Source organism: Callithrix jacchus, chromosome 2 (assembly GCF_049354715.1).
Source record: "Callithrix jacchus isolate 240 chromosome 2, calJac240_pri, whole genome shotgun sequence".
Taxonomy (NCBI): Eukaryota; Metazoa; Chordata; class Mammalia; order Primates; family Cebidae; genus Callithrix; species Callithrix jacchus.
This window is the reverse complement of record NC_133503.1, coordinates 77,714,720-77,738,189: the sequence shown is the minus strand read 5'-3', so window position 1 is coordinate 77,738,189 and position 23,470 is coordinate 77,714,720. Positions and strand designations below refer to the sequence as shown.

The 23,470-nt window shown below is 38.9% G+C and overlaps 1 long non-coding RNA gene across 1 annotated transcript in view; it reads right to left on the bottom strand.

Annotated features, from left to right (window-relative positions):
• Positions 1 to 1,258, bottom strand: part of LOC144581402 (uncharacterized) — a 105,968-nt gene extending 104,710 nt beyond the window's left edge. The window contains exon 1 of the long non-coding RNA XR_013532090.1: positions 1,150 to 1,258. This is a non-coding gene — a long non-coding RNA (uncharacterized LOC144581402). The remainder of the gene's footprint in view (positions 1 to 1,149) is intronic.
• Between the last annotated feature and the right edge of the window lie 22,212 nt (positions 1,259 to 23,470).

Below are 23,470 nucleotides of genomic sequence, written 5' to 3'. Positions count from 1 at the left end.
GAAACTACATAAACTTTAGGACATTTTAAATTTGTTGTTTAATATTTATATAATGTGGACTATATGCCAGGACAATGGGAACTTAAGTAGCTGCTTAATATTTTTAGCCACTCTGAAGAAAAATGTATCTAGGTGATGAATATCCTCCAGATAAATTCTAATTTTTTCATGGGTTAATTTTCAACTCCAAGGCAAAGAAGTTCCCAGAAAGCACATTTTAGTGTCAATAATTCTTTAATATCTGTTTTGGTACAATTTGGCCCCTCCCTCCATGCAGCAGACCATAACATCAATTCTTTCCCCATTCCCTCTTGCCAAATATCTTGGCTCTCACTACTCCATATAGCATGAGAGATTCTTTCATGACTCTAGAGGAATAAATAAATCATTTATTTAAATTTCAAATGTATTTAAATTAAATTAAAATTTCTTATTAAAGTTATAACATGGAATTGCATGTGTTCTGTCTCCACATCATAGCCACGGAGTGCTTGATTTTCCCATAAAGAAAACTAGCAAAATGTCTCTTCATCTTAAAAACTTATCAAAGAACAAGCCCATGAAAAAACAGAAAACTACATTCGTAGCTGAAGAGACAAACTTGGAGTTTTCTCTTACATTAACACAGATGCCCAGCTTTGTCCACATTCATAAGAAGCTGCTAAGTCAGTTTTTTTGAGGGCAAGGATCAGGTCTGCTTTCTCCATCACTATAGGCACCACTGCATGTCCAGCACACATTATAGTGTCAGGGATATATTTCATGAGCAAAATACTTATTAAAATCCTCAAAGTTCAAAGTTTACTCAATTTTGACTCAACCTACAATTCTAGTAAGGTGTTTTCAACATCCCCAGATTGTAGAAGAAAGAAAAACACACTGACAGATATGATTACAAATTTGAGGAAAAGATCCTGCACATAAGTTGCAAGGCCTGTGCTGGAAGTAGATTTTTATTGAGGTGGTAGTGGTGGTTTTTCTCTTTTTCTCCCAGTAGATTTTTTTTTTAAGATAAGAGGTTTCACTATGTCACCCAAGCTGATCTTGAACTCCTGAGTTCAAGCAATCTGTCTGCCTTGGCCTCCTCCCAAAGTGCTGGGATTACAGGAATGAACCACCATGCCCAGCCCTCCCAGTGAATTTCTGCACCTTCATATTGCATTGCATCAAAGGCACCCATGAAGTGCATCTCTTCCTCTGACTTGATCCATCTACTTTTCTTAAAAAACAGCTTCCACTCACTCTGCCCTACAAATAGAAAAGCCACAGTTAATAGCCAAAAAATATATATAGAGAGAAAAGAAAAACAAAGTTGGAGGTCTCACTGTTTCTGATGTTAAAACCTATTATAAAGCAACAGTAATCAAAACAGTATGATACAGTCATGAGGACAGACATATATACCAATGTAAGAGATAGCCCTAAAGTGAAACTTCACAAATATGTAAAATGATCTTCATAGCAATGCCAAGACCATTGAAAGGGGAAAGGACAGTCTCTTGAACAATTGGTGTTGGAAAAACATTATACTATACAAAAACTAACTCAAAATGAATTAAAAACCTAAATTGATAGCCTAAAACTCTCTAAAAATTATTTTTAAGGGAAGAAAGTCTTTATGACATTAGATTTTACAATGACTTCTTGTACATGACACCAAAAGCACAGGCAACAAAAGCAAAAATAGACAAATGGAATGACGATAAACTTAAAAGCTTCTGTGCACCAATGAATACAATCAACAGAGTGAAAAGACAATCTAGAGAATGGGAAAACATTTGCAAATCATATAGGTGATAAGAAATTAATGTCCAGAATACATAAAGAGCTCCTACAACTCAACAACATCAGCCACAAAATAAAAAACCAATTTAAAAATGGGTGAAGATCTTGAATAGACAGTTTACTGAAGAAGGTATATAAATGGTCAACATTTATATGAAAAAATGTTTAATATTATTAATCACTAGAAAAATGCAAATAACAACTATAATAGGATATAACTTTATATTCATTAGGATAACTACTGTGAAAAAAAAAAACCCAGAAAATAATTGTTAGCAAGCACTGTGGTGGAAATGTAAATTAACATAGTCACTAAGAAAAGCAGTATGGTGCAGGGCATGGTGGCTCACACCTGTAATCCCAGCACTTTGGGAGGCTGAGACAGGTGGATCGCTTGAGGTCAGGAGTTCAAGACCAGCCTGGCCAACAAGGTAAAACCCCATCTCTACTGAAATACAAAAATTAGCCCAGTGTGGTTGCATACACCTGTATTCCTAGCTACTTGGGAGGCTGAGGAATGAGAATCACTTGAACTTAGGAGGCAGAGGTTGTAGTGAGCTAAGATCTATCCACTGCACTCTAGTCCATATGACAGAGCAAGACTGCATCTCAAAAAAAGAAAGAAAGAAAGAAAGAAAATCAGGATTACCTACAGGAACTAGCAAAACAAGAGCAAACTAACATCAAATCTAGCAGAAGAAAAGAAATAAACTAAAATCAGAGCAGAACTGAATGAAATTCAGACCCCAAAATTGATACATAGAATCAACAAAACCAAAAGTTACCTTTCTGAATGGATAAACAAGATCTATAGACAGCTAGATTAACAAAGAAAAAAAGAGAGAATATCTAAAAACACACAATTAGAAATAACAACTGTGACATTACAACTGATCCCACAGAAGTACAAAAGATCTTCAGAGACTACTATGAACACCTCTAAGCACACAAACTACAAAATGTAAAGGAAATGGATAAATTCCTGGAAACATCCAACATCCAAAGTTTGAATCAGGGAGAAATTGAATCCCTGAACAAACCAATATCAAGTTCACAAATGGAATCAATAATGAAAAACCTACCAAAAAAGCCCTGGACAAGTTGAATTAACAGCTGAATTCTACCATGCATATAAAGAACTAGTAACAATTCTACTTAAATTATTCCAAAAAATCAAGGAGGAAGGGCTCCTCCCTCTCTATGAAACCAACATTACCTTGATACCAAAACCTGGCAAAGACACAACATAAAAAGAAAACTACAGGCCAATATCCCTGGTGAACATAGATGCAAACGCCCTCAAGAAAAAAATACTATCAAACCAAATCCAGCAGCATATCAAAAAATTAATTCACCATGATCAATTAGGTTTCATTCCTGGGATGCCAGGTTGGTTCAACACATGCAAATTAATAAATGTGATTCACCACATAAACAAAATTAAAAACAAAACCACATGATTATCTCAATAAGCATGAAAAGGGCTTTCAATAAAATTCAGCATCCTTTCATGATAAAAAAACCCTCAACAAATGAAGCATCAAAGGAATAAACCTTAAAATAATATAAGCCATCTATGACAAATCCACAGTCAACATCATACATAATGTGCAAAAGCTGGAAGCATTCCCCTTAAAACTAGAACAACACAATACAAGGATGCCCACTCTCACCATTCCTGTTCAACATAGTACTGGAAGTTCTAGCCAGAATAATCAGGCAAGAGAAAGAAATAAAAGGCATCCAAATAGGAAAAGAATTCAAACTATTGTTCTTTGCTGATGATATGATTCTATACCTAGAGAACACTAAAGACCACCAATAGGATCCTGGAGCTTTACTTCAGTAAAGTTTTAGAATACAAAATCAAGGTACAAAAATCACTATCATTTCCATATACCAATAATGTTCAAGCTGAGAGCCAAATCAAGAAGGCAATCCCATTCACAATACCACAAAAAGAATAAAATATCTAGAAATACATCTAACCAAGGAAGTGACAGATCTCTATGGGGAAAACTACAAAACACTACTTAAAGACATTGTAGATGACACAAATAAATAGAAAAATATTTCATGCTCATGGATAGGAAGGATCAACATTTTAAAATGGCTATAATGGCCAAGGTAATCTACAGATTTAAAGCTATTCCTGTCAAACTACCAATGCCATTTTACTCAGAATTAGAAAAAATATATATTCTAAAATTTATATAGAGATAAGTATATTCAGTAAAGTCTCAGGATACAAAATCAATGTACACAAATCAGTAGCATTGCTATACACCAACAACGACCAAACTGAGAATCAAATCAATAACTCAATCTCTTTTACTACCACTGCAAAAAGAAATCAACTACTTGCGAATATATTTAACCAAGTTGACGAAAGATCTCTACAAGGAACACTACAAAACATTGCTGAAAGAAATCACAGATGACACAAACAAATGGAAATACATCCCATTCTCATAGATGAGAAGAATCAACATTGTGAAAATGACCATACTGCCAAAGGTAATCTACCAGTTCAATGCAATTCCCATGAAAAAACATTATCATTCTTCAGAGAACTAGATAAAACAATCCTAAAATTCAAATGGAACTGAAAAAGAACCTGCATAGCCATAGCAATAATAAGCAAAACATTACCCAACTTCAAATTATACTATAAGGCTAAAGCTACCAAAGCAGCAAGGTATAAAAATAAGCACATAGACCAATGGAACAGAATACAGAATACAGAAATAAAGCCAAATACAGCCAAATGTTCAAATGTTCTTCAACAAAGCATACGAAAACATAAATTTGGCAAAGGACACCCTATTCAATACATGGTGATGGGAAAACTGGAAAGCCACATGTAGAAGAATAAAACTGAATCCCCAGCAGGGAGCAGTGGCTCATGTCTGTAATCCCAGCACTTTGGGAGGCCAAGGGAGGCAGATCATGAGGTCAAGAGATCAAGACCATCCTGGCCAACATGGTGAAATCCTGTTTCTACTAAAAATACAAAAATTAGCTGGACGTGGTGGCATGCACCTGTAGTCCCAGCTACTCGGGAGGCTGAAGCAGGAGAATTGCCTGAACCCGGGAGGCGGAGGTTGCAGTGAGTTGAGATTGCACCACCGCACGCCACCCTGGAGACAGAGAAAGACTCCGTTTCAAAAAAAAAAACTGAATCCCCATCTCTTACCTTATACAAAAATCAGCTCAGGATGGATCCAAGACTTACATTTAAGTTCTGAAAACATAAGAATTCTAGGATATAACATTGGCAAATTCTTCCAGATATTGGCATAAGCAAAGAATTCATGACTAAGATTCCAAAAACAAGGACAACAAAATAGGAGTGTAGTTTTATTCTTCTGTATTTGAATATCCAGTTTCCAATCATCATTTATTGAAGAGACTGTCTTTCCTCCATGGTATGTTCTTGGTGTCTTTGTTGAAAATGGGTTCACCATATGTGGGTGGATTTGTTCCTGCATTCTCTGTTCTGTTTCAGTTGTCTATGTCTGTGTTTATATGCCAGTTTCTTACTGCTTTGGTTACTATAGTTGTATAGCATAATTTGAAGTCAGGTAATGTGATTTCTCCAGTTTTATTCTTTTTGCTCAGTACAGCATTGCCTATTGTGGGTCTTTTGTGGTTCTCTATGAATTTTAGAATTGTTTATTTCTATTTCTGTGAAGAATGTCACTTATAGTTTGAAACAAGTTGTACTAAATCTGTAGATCGCCTTGGGCACTATGCACATTTTAACAATACTGATTCTCCCAATCCATGTTTTGGTCTCTAATTTCCTTCCTTGGTGTTTTATAGTTTTCATGTAGAAATCTTTCACTGCTTTGGTTAAGTTATTCCCTAGATACATAGTTTTATTTGTGGCTATTGAAGTTAACTTTTATTTCTTTTCAGATTGTTCACTGTCAGCATGTAGAAATGCTACTAATCTTTGTATGTTTATTTCATGTCCTGCAAATTTACTAAATTTGTTTATCAGTTCTAATCATTTCTAGTCGTTTGGTCTTTCCATATAAAAGATCATGTCATCTGCAAACAAGGATAATTTCACTTCTTCCTTTCCAAATTGCATGACTTTCATTTCTTTCTGTTGCCTGATTGCTCTAGCTAGGACGTCCAGTGCTCTACTGAATAACAGTGGTGACAGTGAGTTTTCTTGTACTGTTCCAGATCTTAGAGGAAAAGTTTTCAAGTTTTCCCTAACTCACTATGATACTAGCGTGGGCCTATCATATATGGATTTTATTAAGTTGAGGTAAATTCCTAAAGACTTTTTCTGAAATCATTCTCTAGAAATAATTTTTGCTTAAGTTGTTGCTGATAAAAAAGAAAGCATAGGACCGTTTGGAGGAGGGAGAGCTACTATATCCCTTTTTTTTTCTTGATATTTTACTCTGTGTAAGATAATGAATGCTATCAACCTGAAATTATGATTTATACCAAACATAGGAGCTCTGCTACTGAAAATACAAGTTGAATTTTCTAAAGATGTTCCATTTAGATTGATTACAACTACAGTAAGCAATAAGTGATTTAGAGACACACATCAATAAAACCAAAGAGTTTGAGAAACCACATAAAAAAAAATCTTCAATGCTATCTGCCAAAAAGCAGTAAAAGATGAAAGGGAAAATACAAACTCAGCATTCAATGACATTATTAACTACACTTTAGCTTTATATTCTCATGAAAGATGGGAGAGAAAAGCAGTCACTCATGTAAAGAAAATAAATTGAATGAATATTATTTTATGTACATTTTACTAAGCTACTTTAACCTAAAAGAGAAATTAATTCCTGAAATTTGTCATTCTAGAGCATCTAAAACAAATTTATCTTGTTAGTGCCAGTCAAATTAGAAGATATGACAGTAGGTAAAACACAATTATGATGAAACTTCAAATTTCAGATATTATTTATTATCCAGAATTATGTAACCCAACCAAACAGAATACATATGAGTGAGAAAACGTAAGATTTCATCAAGTTCAAAGGTATTTTAGATGTAGACATGAAAATATTCATATTTGTAAAAGAATACAGATAGAAGGACGAGCCAAGATGGCCGAATAGGAACAGCTCTGGATTGCGGTTCCCATCAAAACCGCAAAGGGTGAGTGATCACTGCATTTCCAAATGAATTTTTACTATCCACAGACCAGGAGATTCCCAGGCAGAAAACTGCCATGAGTCTCCAGTGCAGGTATTTCACCCAATACAGTGGGTCTCCGCACAAAAACTCACACAAATCTGGGTGCCATTCCAACTGGTGACTAAAATGCCTGGGAGACAGAGTCACCCATTCAACTCAAAGAAAAGGGGCTGAAACAGGGAGCCAGGTGATCTGGCTCTGCTGGTCCCACCCCAACAAAGACCAGCAATCTGAAACACTCTGGATTGAGAGTTTCACAGCAAGCACAGCTGGACCCAGGATGGTCCAGTTCTGTGGGGGAAGGGTGCCTGCCACCACTGAGGCAGTCCACCACTGCTGAGGAAGTGCCCCATTCCTGAGGCAGTCCGTCATTACCGAGGCAGTACACCATCAACAAGACAATCCACCATTAGCCAGAGAGAAAGGTCAGGTAACCCACAAAGGGAAGCCCATCAGACTCACAGCAAATCTCTCAGCAGAAACCCTACAAGCCAGAAGAGAGTGGGGACCAATACTGAATATCCTTAAAGAAAAGAACTTTCAACCTAGAATTTTATATACAGCCAAACTAAGCTTCATAAGTGAAGGAGAAATAAAATCCTTTATGAACAAGCAATTGCCCAGAGATTTCATAACCACTAGGCCTGCTTTACAAGAGCTCCTGAAAGAAGCACTAAACATAGAAAGGAACAACCAGTACCAGCCACTCCAAAAATGTACCAAATGGTAAACAGCATGGACACAATGAAGAAACTGTGTCAACTAATGGGCAAAACAACCAGCTAGCATCAAAATGGAGGAATCAAAGTCAAACATAACAATAATAACCTTAAATAAATGGGCTAAATGCCCCAATCAAAAGACACAGACTGGAAAATTGGAAAAAAATTTAAAACCCATCGGTGTGCTGTATCCAGGAAACCCATCTCACATGCAAGGATACATATAGGCTCAAAATAAAAGGATGGAGGAAGATCTACCAAGTAAATGGAGAACCAAAAAAAAAAAAAGTAGGAGTTGCAATCCTAGTCCCTGATTATATAGACTTTAAACCAATGAAGATCAAAAGAGACAAAGAAGGGCATTACATAATGGTAAAAAGATCAATGCAACAAGAAGAGCTAACAATCCTAAATATATACATACCCAATACAGAGCACCCAGATACATGAAGAAAGTTCTTAATGACTTACAAAGAGACTTAGACTCCCACACAATAATAGTGGGAGACTTTAACACTCCACTGTCAATACTAGACAGATCAACCAGACAGAAAATTAACAAGGATATTCAGGACTTGAACGCAGACCTGGAACAAGCAAACCTAATAGACATTTACAGAACTCTCCACCCCAAATCTACAGAATATATGTTCTTCTCAGCACCATATCACATCTACTCTAAAATTGACCACATAATTGGAAATAAATCACTCCTCAGAAAATGCAAAAGAATGGAAATCATAACAAACAGTCTCTCAGACCACAGTGCAATCAAATTAGAACTCAGAATTCAGAAACTAACTCAGAACCACACAACTTGATAGATACTGAAAAACTGGCTCTTGAATGTTGACTGGATAAATAATGAAATGAAGGCAGAAATAAAGCTGTTCTTCAAAACCAACAAGAATGAAGACACAATATATCAGAGTGTCTGGAACACATTTAAAGAAGTGTCTAGAGGAAAATTTACAACAATAAATGCCCACAGGAGAAGCAAGGAAGGATATAAAATCAACACCTTATCATCAAAATTGAAAGAGCTAGAGGAGCAAGATCAAAAGCACTCAAAAGCTAGCAGAATACAAGAAATAACTAAGATCAGAGCACAACTGAAGGACACAGAGACAAAAAAAAAAAACCTTCAAAAAATCAATAATAAATCCAGGAGCTATTTTTTTGAAAAGATCAACAAAATAGACCACTAGCCAGATTAATACAAAAGAGAGAAGAATCAGATAGATGCAATAAAAGATGATAAAGGGGGTATCGCCACAGATTCCACAGAAATACAAGCCACCATGAGACATTACTACAAACAACTCTATGCACATAAACCAGTAAACTTGGAAGAAATAGATAAATTCCTGGACATTTGCATCCTCCCAAGACTAAACCAGGAAGAAGTTGAAACCCTGAAAACACCAATAACAAGGACTGAAGTTGAGGCAGCAAATAATAGCCTACCAACCAAAAAAAGCCCAGGTCCAGATGGGTTCACAGCCAAATTCTACCAGACATACAAAGATGAGCTGGTACTACTCCTTCTGAAACTGTTCCAAACAGTCCAAAAAGAGGGAATCCTCCCCAGATCAGCTTATGAGACCAACATCATCCTGATGCCAAAACCCGGCAGAGACTCAATGAGAAAAGAAAATTTCAAGCCAATATCCATGATGAACATAGATGCTAAAATCTTCAATATAATACTGGCAAACTGATTGCAACAGTACATCAAAAAGCTTTATCCATCACCATCAAGTTGGCTTCATCTGGGATTCCAGAGAGGATGTGGAAAAATAGGAACACTTTTACACCGTTGGTGGGAATGTAAATTAGTTCAACCATTGTCGAAGATAGTGTGGCAATTCCTCAAGGACCTAGAAATAGAAATTCCATTTGACCCAGCAATCCCATTACTGGATATATATCCAATGATTATAAATCGTTCTATTATAAGGACACATGCACATGAATATTCATTGTAGCACTGTTTACAATAGCAAATACTTGGAACCAACCCAAATGCTCATCGATGATAGACTGGACAGGGAAAATGTGGCACATATACACCATGGAATACTATGCAGCCATTAAAAATGATGAGTTCATGTCCTTTGTAGGGACATGGATGAATATGGAAACCATCATTCTCAGCAAGCTGATACAAGAACAGAATATCAAACACTGCATGTTCTCACTCATAGGCGGGTGTTTAACAATGAGAACACATGGACACAGGGAGGGGAGCATCACACACTGAGGTCTGTAGTGGGGGAATAGGGGAGGGACAGTGGGGTTAGGGAGTTGGGGAGGGATAACATGGGGAGAAATGCCAGATATAGGTGATGGGGATGGAGGCAGCAAATCACAATGCCATGTATGTACCTATGCAACAATCATGCATGTTCTTCACATGTACCCCAGAACACACACACATATATATATATAAAGAATACAAAGTCCAATTCAGTGATATAGACACCTGAGTAGGAGATGTGTACTACCTTGATTAAATTCAAGTGATTTGCACTCCAAATCCATGTGATTTGAGCTCAGTATGTTACAGGAAAGGGGTCCTGAGACAGACCCCAAAATAGGGCTCTTGGATCTCACACAGGAAAGAATTCAATGTGAGTCCACAGTGCAAAGCAAAAGCAAATTTATTAAGAAAGTAAAGTGGTGAAAGTACAGATACTCCATAGACAGACTTGGGCACTCCTGAAAGTAAGAAGAGGAACACATCCACCATAGGTAAATAGTTGTTTATATACAGAATAAGTAAAGATTATGGGTAGATGTGCTGCTACAAGGATCTGTGATTAAAGAATTAATTTTCTTAATTGTTATATTTGCAAAAATCAATATTATTTTATTTAAATCAAAATTAGGTATGCTTCTGTTCTCAAGATTTCAGGATATCAGGACACTCCAAAGTCTGGGTCTGTTTAGTAAAATTGTCAATCCGTTCCCTTAACCATAAAGACCTAGATGCCAGGAATACCTACCTTTCTGGGCATGCAGCCCAGCAAATCCCAAGCTCATTTTCCTAGCCTTCACTCAAGACAAAGTCACTGTGATTCGAATGCCTCTGACAAGTAGACTTGAGCTCTGAGATCACCCCAAGTAAGGGTCAATGATTTTGTCATTGTGGCAGTCTTGGTCGCCAGCAAGAACTCAGTGAAGTCTGAATTTAAATCTCAAGTTCCCATGCAAACTTAGATGAGAAGATATCTTCAATTGCTTGATATGAAATAATTGTTTCCTTACTGAATAAGCATATCATAACATTCAATTATAATTAGAGTTAAGAATAGAAATATTTAAGATAATCATATTGGGATTCTCCATGAATCTCTCATGTTTCTGCACACCCTGCTAGCAGGATTCCTCTTTTTAACACGACCCGTTTTACATGTGACACCTGACGCTCTTTGCATCACACTAGGAACTGGAGCTCATAAAACAGTAGATTTGGGATCTCAGTAAAGAGATACCTAAATGACTACTTAACAAATCATGCTAAACTAACAACTGCTAATAATAACATTTAAAGACCTTCATTTCACATAATGTCACATAACTTGACAACCTTGAATTACTATATTTAATAGCAACATAGTAAATTATATTATTAAGAAAGAATTAATAAACACATATATATCACACAAAATAAGGATCCAGAGGCCAATTTACTTCTCTAATTTCCTTTAAAAGAGTGATTCCTAAGTTCTGAAATATATATGTTGACCAAATAAAGAAATTTCAGTAGCAATATGGCTAATAAATTAGGGAAATGATCAAGAAAAAAATGCCAACTTCAACCGTATACACATAAACAAACCATCTTAGGAAAAAACATTCTGTTGAAGAAGTTTGTCCTATGTGGTAAGGTATGTGGTCTTCTGAAATTATGCTGCAATTAAGGCTTTGTGCCTTGTCAAAGGAAGTTTAGTCAGCAAATGAGTAAAACTGGAAAAATGGTTGAATGTTAAAATGAAGTTCAGTACTACGAATACTTGATCCTGATTTGAATGAATAATGGAAGGTATACAAGGCTGTGAAGGGTACTAGAGGGGAACATCTAAATTCTAACCTGCTGGTTAACCTTTATAGTTACCATGTTTGTCTACAGCAAATGTGGGCCCCTATTTCAGCTTTATTTGTAATCTTCCCTGTGTTTCTTATCTCTGTGGATTTTCTTAAACTACTTGCATACCAATCATTCTTAGACTACTGCTTCTGTATCTGTATAGGAAAAGCAAATTGTTTTCCTCTACATTCACATCAATATTTTTGACCACCAAATGAATGATGGCTTTTCCCATACACACCAATTATCTAACACCAGCTCAATCTCTTATAATTCAATTAAACTGTGACACTACTTACCTGGAGTTAGTCTCGGATCCCACAGGTTAGACAGCTTGGTCCCAGAAGACTGTCTCGCTTCTCATTTCAGATGCTAATTGCAAGTTCAGGTTGTCACTTGTGCTTCTGACCAACTAGCTATAAATCAAAGGTTCTTGCCTCCTTAAGTTTGATAATTTGCTAGAATGGCTCACAGAACTTCGGAAACAGTTTACTTATTAGATCACTGGTATATTATAAAATGATACAACTCAGGAAATGCCAGATGAAAGAGATGCATAGGGGAAGGTATGGGGAAACAGTGCAGAGCTTCCATGTCCTCCAAGTGCACTACCCAGAACCTCCATGTGTCCATCAACACAGAAGCTTTCCAACCTTACACCTGATGGATTTTATGGAGGCTTCATTACATAGGCATGATTAAGTTATTGGGCATTGGTGATTTTCTCAATCTCCAGCCCCTCTTCCCTCATTAGGGGATAGAGGGAAGGGCTGAAAATTACAATCCTTCAATTACAGGGTTGGCTCCCATGACAACCAGACCCTACCCTAAGGCTATCCAGGAGACCCCAGCCATCAGTCATCACATTAGCATACAAAATGACGTGTCATTTTAGAGATTACACGGGTTTTAGGAATTGTGTGTCAGGAAACAGGGCAGAAACCAAACACTTCTTTCTTATCTTATCAAATTACCCCTTGAAGTACTCTATTTATCCCAAGACCTCTAGTATATTTTTCTGTAGTCTAGGAACATTCATATTATCAGTTCATTATTAGAGATATATGTATATCAGAACTCTGCTTTTCTGCCTTGAGCAAAAATTTTCAAACAAGAAAGTCTATCACTGGAGCATATTCATTTATCAGAAGAGATGGCACTGTATTTATTGCTGACAGACTAAAAGTCATGAAAACCTTTATTTGCATCCTTTCAGTGTTAGATAATTTACACCACCAGCCTCTTCTCTAAGCTGCTTCTCACCCTGTGACCAGAAACCTCAAGAAACCCCAACAATATATGCTCTCCTGCCCTTTCCCTTTTTTTTTTAAATTTTTATTTTAGGTTCTTTATTTTAGAAACATGCAAAGGTTTCTTACATACATGTCATAAGGGTGCGTTGCACAGATTATTACACCACTCAGGTATTAAGCCCAGTACCCAACAGTTATCTTTTCTGCTTTTCTCCCTCCTCCCACCCTCCACCCTCAAGTAGACCCCAGTGTCTGTTGTTTCATTCTTTGTGTTCATAAGTTTGCATCATTTACCTACCACTTATAAGTGAGAACAAGTAGTATTTGGTTTTCTGTTCCTGCTTTAGTTTGCTAAGGATAATGGCCTCCACCTCCATCCATATTCCTGCAAAAGACATAATATCATTCTTTTTTATGGCTGCATACTATTCCATGGTGTGTATGTACCACATTTTCTTTATTCAGACTGCCAGTGATGGACATTTAGGTTGATTCCATTTCTTTGCTATTGTGAATAATGCTGCAGTGGACATTCACATGCATGTCTTTAGGGAAGAATGATTTATATTCCTTTAGGTATATACCCAGTAATTGTACTGCTGGGTCAAATGGTAGTTCTGCTTTTAGCTCTTTGAAGAATCACCATACGGCTGTCCACAATGGTTGAATTAATTTACACTCTCACCAATGGTGAATAATTGTTCTCTTTTCTCCCCAGTCTTGCCAGTTTCTGTTTTTTATTGTTTTTGTTTTTTGACTTTTAATAGCCATTCTGACTGGTGTGAGATAGTGTCTCATTGTGATTTTGATTTGCATTTCTCTAATGATCAGTGATATTGAGCTTTTTTTCATATGATTCTTGGCCCCATGGATGTCCTCTTTTGAAAAAGTTTTGTTCATGTCCTTTGCCCACTTTTTTATGGGGTTGTTTTTCTCTTATTAATTTAAGTTCCTTACAGATGCTGGATATTAGACCTTTGTCAGATGCATAGTTTGCAAATATTTTCTCCCATCCTGTAGGTTGTCTGTTTGTTCTGTTGATAGTTTCTTTTACTGTGCAGAAGCTCTTAAGTTTAATTAGATCTCACTTGTCAACTTTTGTTTTTCTTGTGATTCCTTTTGGTGTCTTTGTCATGAAATATTAGCCCATTCCTATGTCCAGGATGGTATTGCCTAGGCTGTAGTCCAGGGTTTTGTAATTTTGGGTTTTACATTTAAGTCTTTATTTTATTTTTTTTTTTAATTTTTTATTGGATTATAGGTTTTGGGGTACATGAGCAGAGCATGCAAGACAGTTGCATAGGTACACACATGGCAGTGTGCTTTGCTTTTCTTCTCCCATTCACCCACATTTGGCATTTCTCCCCAGGCTGTCCCTCCCCACCTCCCCCTCCCACTGGCCCTCCCCTTTTCCCCCCAATAGACCCCAGTGTTTAGTACTCCCCTTTCTGTGTCCATGTGTTCTCATTTTTCATCACCCACCTATGAGTGAGAATATGCGGTGTTTCATTTTCTGTTCTTGTGTCAGTTTGCTGAGGATGATGTTTTCCAGATTCATCCATGTCCCTACAAACGACACGAACTCATCATTTCTGATTGCTGCATAATATTCCATGGTGTATATGTGCCACATTTTTCCAATCCAGTCTATTATCAATGGGCATTTGGGTTGATTCCAGGTCTTTGCTATTGTAAACAGTGCTGCAATGAACATTCGTGTACATGTGTCCTTATAGTAGAACGATTTATAGTCTTTCGGATATATACCCAGTAATGGGATTGCTGGGTCAAATGGCATTCAAGAGCCAGTTGTTCAGTTTCCATGAAGCTGTGCGGTTCTGGGTCAGTTTCTGAATTCTGAGTTCTAACTTGATTGCACTATGGTCTGAGAGGCTGTTTGTTATGATTTCAGTTGTTTTGCATTTGTTGAGCAGTGCTTTACTTCCAATTATGTGGTCAATTTTAGAGTAGGTGTGATGTGGTGCTGAGAAGAATGGGTATTCTGTGGATTTGGGGTGGAGAGTTCTGTAAATGTCCACCAGGTTTGCTTACTCCAGGTCTGAGTTCAAGCCCTGGGTATCCTTGTTGATTTTCTGTCTGGTTGATCTGTCTAGTATTGACAGTGGAGTGTTAAAGTCTCCCACTATTATTGTGTGGGAGTCTAAGTCCTTCTGTAAGTCATTAAGAACTTGCCTTATGTATCTGGGTGCTCCTGTGTTGGGTCCATATATGTTTAGGATCATTAGCTCTTCTTGTTGTATCGATCCTTTTACCATTATGTAATGGCCTTCTTTGTCTCTTTTGATCTTTGTTGCTTTAAAGTCTATTTTATCAGAGATGAGAATTGCAACTCCTGCTTTTTTTTGCTTTCCATTAGCTTGGTAAATCTTCCTCCATCCCTTTATTTTGAGCCTTTGTGTATCCTTGCATGTGAGATGGGTTTCCTGGATACAGCACACTGATGGGTTTTGGATTTTTATCCAATTTGCCAGTCTGTGTCTTTTGATTGGTGCATTTAGTCCATTTACATTTAGGGTTAATATTGTTATGTGTGAATTTGATACTGCCATTTTGATGCTAAGTGGCTGTTTTGCCTGTTAGTTGTTGTAGATTCTTCATTATGTTGAAGCTCTTTAGCATTCAGTGTGATTTTGGAATGGCTGGTAGTGATTGATCCTTTCTATGTGTAGTGCCTCTTTTAGGAGCTCTTGTAAAGCAGGCCTGGTGGTGACAAAATCTCTGAGTACTTTCTTGTTCGCAAAGGATTTTATTCTTCCTTCACTTCTGAAGCTCAGTTTGGCTGGATATGAAATTCTGGGTTGAAAGTTCTTTTCTTTAAGAATGTTGAATATTGGTCCCCACTCTCTTCTGGCTTGTAGTGTTTCTGCCGAGAGATCTGCTGTGAGTCTGATGGGCTTCCCTTTGTGGGTGACCCGACCTTTCTCTCTGGCTGCCCTTAGTATTCTCTCCTTTATTTCAACCCTGTTGAATCTGACGATTATGTGCCTTGGGGTTGCTCTTCTTGCGGAATATCTTTGTGGTGTTCTCTGTATTTCCTGCAATTGAGTGTTGGCTAGTCTTGCTAGGTGGGGGAAATTTTCCTGGATGATGTCCTGAAGAGTATTTTCCAGCTGGGATTCATTCTCTTCCTCCCCTTCTGTTACACCTATCAAACGTAGGTTAGGTCTTTTCACATAGTCCCACATTTCTTGGAGACTTTGTTCATTCCTTTTTGCGCTTTTTTCTCTGATCTTGGTTTCTCGTTTTATTTCATTGAGTTGGTCTTCGACTTCAGATATTCTTTCTTCTGCTTGGTCAATTCGGCTATTGAAACTTGCGTTTGCTTCGCGAAGTTCTCGTATTGTGTTTTTCAGCTCCTTTAATTCATTCATATTCCTCTCTAAGGTATCCATTCTTGTTATCATTTCCTCGAATCTTTTTTCAAATCTTTTTTCAAGGTTCTTAGTTTCTTTGCATTGATTTAATACATGATCTTTTAGCTCACAAAAGTTTCTCATTATCCATCTTCTGAAGTCTAATTCCGTCATTTTGTCACAGTCATTCTCCGTCCAGCTTTGTTCCCTTGCTGGTGAGGAGTTTTGGTCCTTTCTAGGAGGCGATGTGTTCTGGTTTCGGGTGTTTTCCTCCTTTTTGCGCTGGTTTCTTCCCATCTTTGTGGATTTGTCCGCTGGTCGTCTGCTTAGTTGCTGACTTTTCGTTTGGGTCTCTGAGTGGACACCCAGAATGTTGATGATGAAGTATTTCTGTTGCTTGGTTTTCCTTCTACCAGTCTAGCCCCTTCGCTGTATGACTGTTGAGGTCCGCTCCAGACCCTGCTTGTCTGGGGTGCACCTCTAGTAGCCGTGGCACAGCGAGGGATGCTACCAGTTTCTTTTTCTGCTCTCTTTGTCCCAGGATGATGCCTGCCTAATGACAGTCTTTTGGATATAGAGGGGTCAGGGAGCTGCTTGAGGAGACAGTTTGTACTTTATAGGGGTTTAATTGCTGAGCTGTGCACTCTGTTGTTCATTCAGGGCTGTTAGGCTGCTATGTTTGATTCTGCTGCAACACACCTCATTAAACAACCCTTTTTTTTTTCTCAAATGCTCTGTGTTGAGGGGTTTGGGCTTTATTTTTGGATGTCCGATCAGGTGTCCTGCCCAGCTCAAAGGCAGACTAGCCACTGTTTGGCTGCCGAGGCTCCGCCCTGCTGTTGTGTGATTCGCGCTGTTCCTGCCGGCTCTGCTGTGGTCTCCGCCACGCCCTGCGGCGGAGTCTCTTCGTTGTAGCGTGTTGCCTCAGCAACGGCAGGCTGCGTCAGCAGTGGGCGTGTATCTCAGTAGGGATGGGTTGCCTCGGCAATGGCTGGCTGCGTCAGCAGTGGGCGTGTATCTCAGTTGGGGCGGGTTGCCTCGGCAACGGCTGGCTGCCTCAGCAGTGGGCGTGTATATCAGTTGGGGCAGGTTGCCTCCGTAGTGGTGGACGCCCCTCCCCCACAGAGCGTCTCGGACCGTCTGCCCGGGATAGTTTGAAATCGCGGTTTTGTTCGTCCCACTGGGTATCCCAAACGATCTATCCCTGCAATCCCCTGGGCTGGGCTACTGTGCAAGTCTCGTTCAGTCTCAAGTCCAGCCCTCTCAAGTCTCAGGTTGCCGGCTCAACAAGGCACCCGGACAAGCGCGCCCTGTGGGGATTGCTGGGTAGGGCCGGCCGCCGCCGCCCCGGCTGCCGGCTTCGCCAGGCAGACCTACTGCCTGGCGTCCCGTGTCTTTTTATACTTGGGGGTTTCCCCGTTCTGTGGGCAACAAAGATCAGTCTGGAAATGCAGCACTGACTCACCGTTTGCGAATTCAACGCGGGCTCCAATCCTGGGTTGTTCTCACAGCGCCATCTTGAGTCCCCTCTCGTACATTTAAGTCTTTAATACACCTTGGGTTGCTTTATGCATAAAGTGTAAGAAAGGGGTCCAGCTCCAGTTTGCATATTGCTAGTCAGTTATCCCTGCACCTTTGGTTGAATAGGGAGTCTTTTCCCCATTGCTTGTTTTTCTCAACTTTGTCAAAGATAAGATGGTCATACATGTGTGGCCATATTTCTGAGCTCTCCATTCCGTTCCATTTGCCTATGATACAACTTGGTTCTGTGTCCCCATCCAAATCTCTTATCAAATTTTAATCCCCAAGTGTTGAGGAAGGGCCAAGATGGGAGGTGATTAGATCATGGAGGTGGTCTCATGCATGCTGTTCTCATGATAGTGAGGGGGTTCTCACAAGATCTGGTTGTTTGACAAGTGTCTGGCATTTCCCCTATTCTCTTTCTTTCTTTCTCTCTCTCTCTCTCTCTCTCTCTCTCTCTCTCTCTCTCTCTCTTGCTGCTGTGTAAGACATGCCTTGTTTATCCTTTGCCTTCCATCATGTTTGTAAGTTTCCTGAGGCCTCCCCAGCCATGCAGAACTGTGAGTCAAATAAACCTCTTTTCATTGTAAATTACCCAGTCTCAAGTAGTTTCTTGATAGCAGTGTGAAAATTGACTAATACAGAGAATTTGTACTGAGACAGTGGGGTACTGCTATAAAGATAACCTGAGTATGTGAAAGCAACGTTGGAACTGAGTAATGGGCAGAGGTTGGAACAGTTTGGAGGGCACAGAAGAAGACAGGACGATATAGGAAAGTTCAGAACTTCCTAGAGCCTTGTTGAATGTTTTGGATCAAAATGCTGATAGTAATATGGACAATGAGCCCAGGCCAAGGTGGTCTCAGATGGAGATGAGGAACTTATGGGGAACTGGAGAAAAGATCACTCTTGTTATACTTTAGCAAAGAGACTAGCAGCATTTTGTCCCTGCCCTAGAGATATGTGGAACTTTGAACTTGAGATATATTATTTGAGATATCTGGTAGAAGAAATGTCTAAGCAGCAAAGCATTCAAGAGGTGACCTGGCTTATTCTGAAAGCATTCGGTTATATGTGTTCACAAAGAGATGGTTGGAAAGTGAAATTTATGTTTAAAAGGGAAGCAGAGCAAAATTTGGAAAATTTGCAACCTCACCATGTGGTAGAAAAGAAAACCCATTTTCTCAGAAGTAATTCAAGCTGGTTGCATAAATTTACGTAAGTAAAAAGGAGCTGAATGGTAATACCCAAGACAATGGGTAAAATGTCTCTAGGACTCGTCAGAGAACTTCACTGCAGCCACTCCCATCACAGGAGAAAAAAGTGGCTTCATGGGATGGATCCAGAGCCCTGCTGCTCTGTGCAGCTTTAAGACTTGATGCCCTGCATCCCAGACACTCCAGCTCCAGCTGTGGCTAAAAGGGGCCAGTGTACAGCTCAGGCCCATTGCTGCAGAAGGTGCAAGCCCCAAGCCTTGGCAGCTTCCATGTGATGTTGGGCCTTCAGGTGTGCAGAAGACAAGAGTTGAGGTTTGGGAACCTCTTCTTATATTTCAGAGGATTTATGGAAAAGCCTGGATGTCCAAACAGAAATCTGCTGCAGGGATGGAGCCCTCATGGAGAACCTCTGCTAGGGCAGTGCAGAAAGGAAATATGGGGTTGGAGCCCTCACACAGAGTCCCCACTGGGGAACTGCCTAGTGGAGTTGTGAGAAAAGGGCCACCATCCTCCAGACCCTAGGAAGATAGATCCACCAACAGCTTGCACCATGCCTCTGGAAAAGCCACAGGCACTCAATGCCAGCCCATGAAAGCAGCCACAGGGGCTATATACTCTGCAGAGACATGAGGAAGAGCTACCCAAGGCCATGGGTATACTAGATGTGAGACACAGAGTCAAAGAAAATTTTGAAGCTTTAAGATTTAATGACTGGGCTGGGAGAAGTGGTGCATACCTGTAATCCCAGGACTTTGGGAGGCTAGGATGGGTGGATCACCTGAGGTCAGAAGTTTAAGACCAGCCTGACCAACATGGTAAAACCCTGTCTTCTCTACTAAAAATACAAAAAATTAGCCAGGTGTGGTGGCACATGCCTGTAATCCCAGCTACTTTGGAGGCTGAGGCAGAAGAATTGCTTGAACATGGGAGGCAGAGGTTGCAGTGAGCTGAGATCACACCATTGCACTCCAGTGTGAGCAACAAGAGTGAAACTCCATCTCAAAAAAAAAAAAGATTCAATGACTACTCAGCCAGATTATGAATTTGCATGGGGCCTGTGGCCCCCTTTGTTTTAGCCAGTTTCTCTTATTTGGAATGGGAACATTTACCCAATGCCTGTACCCCCCACCCCCCATTGTATCTTGAAAGTAACTAACTTGCTTTTTATTTTACAGGCTCATAGGTAGAAGGGACCTGCCTTGTTTCAGATGAGACTTTGAACTTGAACTTTTGGGTTGATGCTGGAATGAGTTAAGACTTTGGGGTACTATTGGAAAGGCATGATTGGTTTTGAAATGTGAAAATGACATAAGATTTGGGGGGCTCATGGGTGGAATGATACAGTTTAACTCTGTGTTCCCAGCCAAATTTCATCTTGAATTGTAATCCCCACATGTCAAGAGAGTAACTTGGTGGGAGGGATTAGATCATGGAGGCAGTTTCCCCACACTGTTCTCATGATAGTGGCAGAGCTCTCCTGAGATCTGGTTGTTTGATGAGTGCCTGGCATTTTCCCTGCTTTCTCTCACTCTCCCACTGCCATGTAAGACGTGCCTTGCTTACTTCCACCTTCTGCCATGATTGAAAGTATCCTGAGGCCTCCCCAGCCATGGAGAACTGTGAGTCAATCAAACTTCTTTTCTTTATAAATGACCTAGTCTCAAGTAGTTTCTTTATAGCAGTGTGAAAATGGACTAATATCAGTCTATGTGTGTTTTTGTATCAGTACCATACTATTGTGGTTATTGTAACTTTATAATATAGTTTAAAGTCAGGTAACATGATGCCTCCAGCTTTGTTCTTTTTGCTTAGGATTGCCTTAGCTATTTGGGCTCTGTTTTGGTTCCACATGAATTTTTAAATAGTCTTTTATAGTTCTGTGAAGAATGTCATTGGTAGTTTGATAGGAATAGCATTAAATCTGTAAAATGCTTTGGGAAGTACGGCCACTTTAATAATATTGATTCTTCTTATCCATGAGCATGGAATGTTTTTTTATTTGTTTGTGTCTTCTCTCCTTTCTTTGAGAGATTTTTCGCTTCACTGGTTAGCTGTATTCCTAAGTATTTTATGCTTTTTCTAGCAGTTGTAAATGGGATTGCCTTTCTGATTTGGCTCTCAGCTTGGCTGTTGTTGTATATGAATGCTAGTGATTTTTCTGCATTAATTTTTGCACACTGAAACTTTGCTGAAGTTGTTTATCAGCTTAAGAAGCTTTTGGGCCAAGACTATTGGGTTTTCTAGATATAGTATCAGGTCTGCAAACAGAGATAGTTTTACTTTCTCTCTTCCTGTTTGGATACCCTTTATTTCTTTTTCTTGCCTGATTGTCTTGGCTAGGATTAGAATAGGAATGACGACAGAGGGCATCCTTGTCTTCTACTGATTTTCAAGAGGAATTCTTTCAGCTTCTGTCCATTCAGTATAATGTTGGCTGTGAGGTTTTCATGGATGGCTCTTAATAGAGGTATTCTCCTTCAATGCCTAGCTTATTGAGAGTTTTTAACATGAAAGTGTGTTGAATTTTATTGAAAGTCTTTTCTCCATCTGTTGAAATAATTGAGATAATCATGTGGTTTTTTTCTTTAGTTTTGTTTATTTGATGAATCATATTGATTGATTTGCATATGGTGAATCAACACTGCATCTCACAGATGAAGCCTACTTGATCATGGTGGGTAAGCTTTTTTATGTGCTGATGGATTCAGTTTGTAAGTATTTTGTTAAGGATTTTTGCATCGATGTTCAAGGATATTGGCCTGAGGTTTTTTTTTCTGTTGTTGTTTCTCTGCCAGATTTTGGTATCAGGATTATGCTAGCCTCATAGAATGAGTTGGGGAGGAATACCTCCTCCTCAATTTTTTGGAATCGTTTCTGTAGGAATGGATACCAGCTGGTAGAATTCAGCTATGAATGCATCAGGTCCTGGATTTTGAGGGATTTTTTGGGGGGGGATTGGTAGCCTCTTTAATACTGATTCCATTTTGAAGTTCATATTGGTCTGCTCAGGGAACCAATTTCTTCCTGGTTCAGTCTTGTGAAGGTGTATGTGTCCAGGAATTTATTCATCTCTTCCAGGTTTGCTAATTTGTGTGCATAGAGGTATTTGTAGTAGATTCTGATGGTTGTTTTTTTATTTCTGTGAGATCAGTGGTAACATTCTTTTCATCACTTCTAATTGTGTTTATTTGGATCTCCTCTATTCTCTTCTTTATTTGTCTAGCTAGTGGCCTATCTTTTTTTTGTTTTGTTTTGTTTTCAGAAAACCAACTCCTGGATTCATTGATCTTTTGAATAGTTTTTTGTGTATCAATTTCCTTCAGTTCAGCTCTGATTTTGGTTATTTCCTGCCATCTGCTAGTTTGAGGCTGATTTATTCTTGCTTCTCTAGTTCTTTTAGTTATGATGTTAGGTTGTTAATTTGAGATCTTTCTAACTTTTTGATGAGGGCACTTAGTGCTATGAATTTCCCTCTCAACACTGCCTTAGCTGTGTCCCAGAGATACTGGTAGGTTGTATCTTTGTCCTCATTCATTTCAAAGAACTTCTTGATTTGTACCTTAATTTCCTTATTTGCACAGAAGTTGTTCAGGAGCATGTTGTTTAATTTCCATGCAATTACATAGTTTGAGCTATTTTCTTAGTCTTGACTTCTATTTTTATTGCACTGTGATAGACAGTATGTTTGGTGTGATTTTGGTTCTTTTGCATTTGCTCTGTCCTGCCCTTTTCTATAGCCTAATGCTCCTGAATTCTTACATACATGCTTTTCACAATTAGAAAGTCAGAACTTTTCATCTTTAAAGTGACTGATGAGTTCAAGAAATATCCTTTCTTTGTCTCATTCTTTTATGATCCCCATGCTTCAAGAAAATTCTCATCTCCAATTCCAGGTCTCTTTCCAGATTAACTGCCACCATCTGCCTCCACAAGGCATGGAGATGTCAATAAATCTCTGGTAAGATGTCTTTTCATGGCTGCCACTGTGGCCTCAATTGTTATTAAATTTATTCCTGTTGGCTTTTGGCTTATACCCACAATAAGTTAACTTCTTTCCCATTGTCATTACATAAGAGTCTCTTCTAGGAGAAAGAAAACAAAAAGGAATGCACTGATTTCATGAACTGGCCATTTTACATAACCAGTCTAAAGGTCCTCCACAGGATTATCAGATGATAGGCCTTCATTTGACTCCCTAATGTTTGTTTTGTCAAAATTGCATAGCTACTTAATGGCAAGGCAAGTACTGTAACCCATCCAATTTTACAGTTTAGTTAATTTGCAACAGAATATCATTCTGTTGCATAACTCCTATGACTGGCAGTCT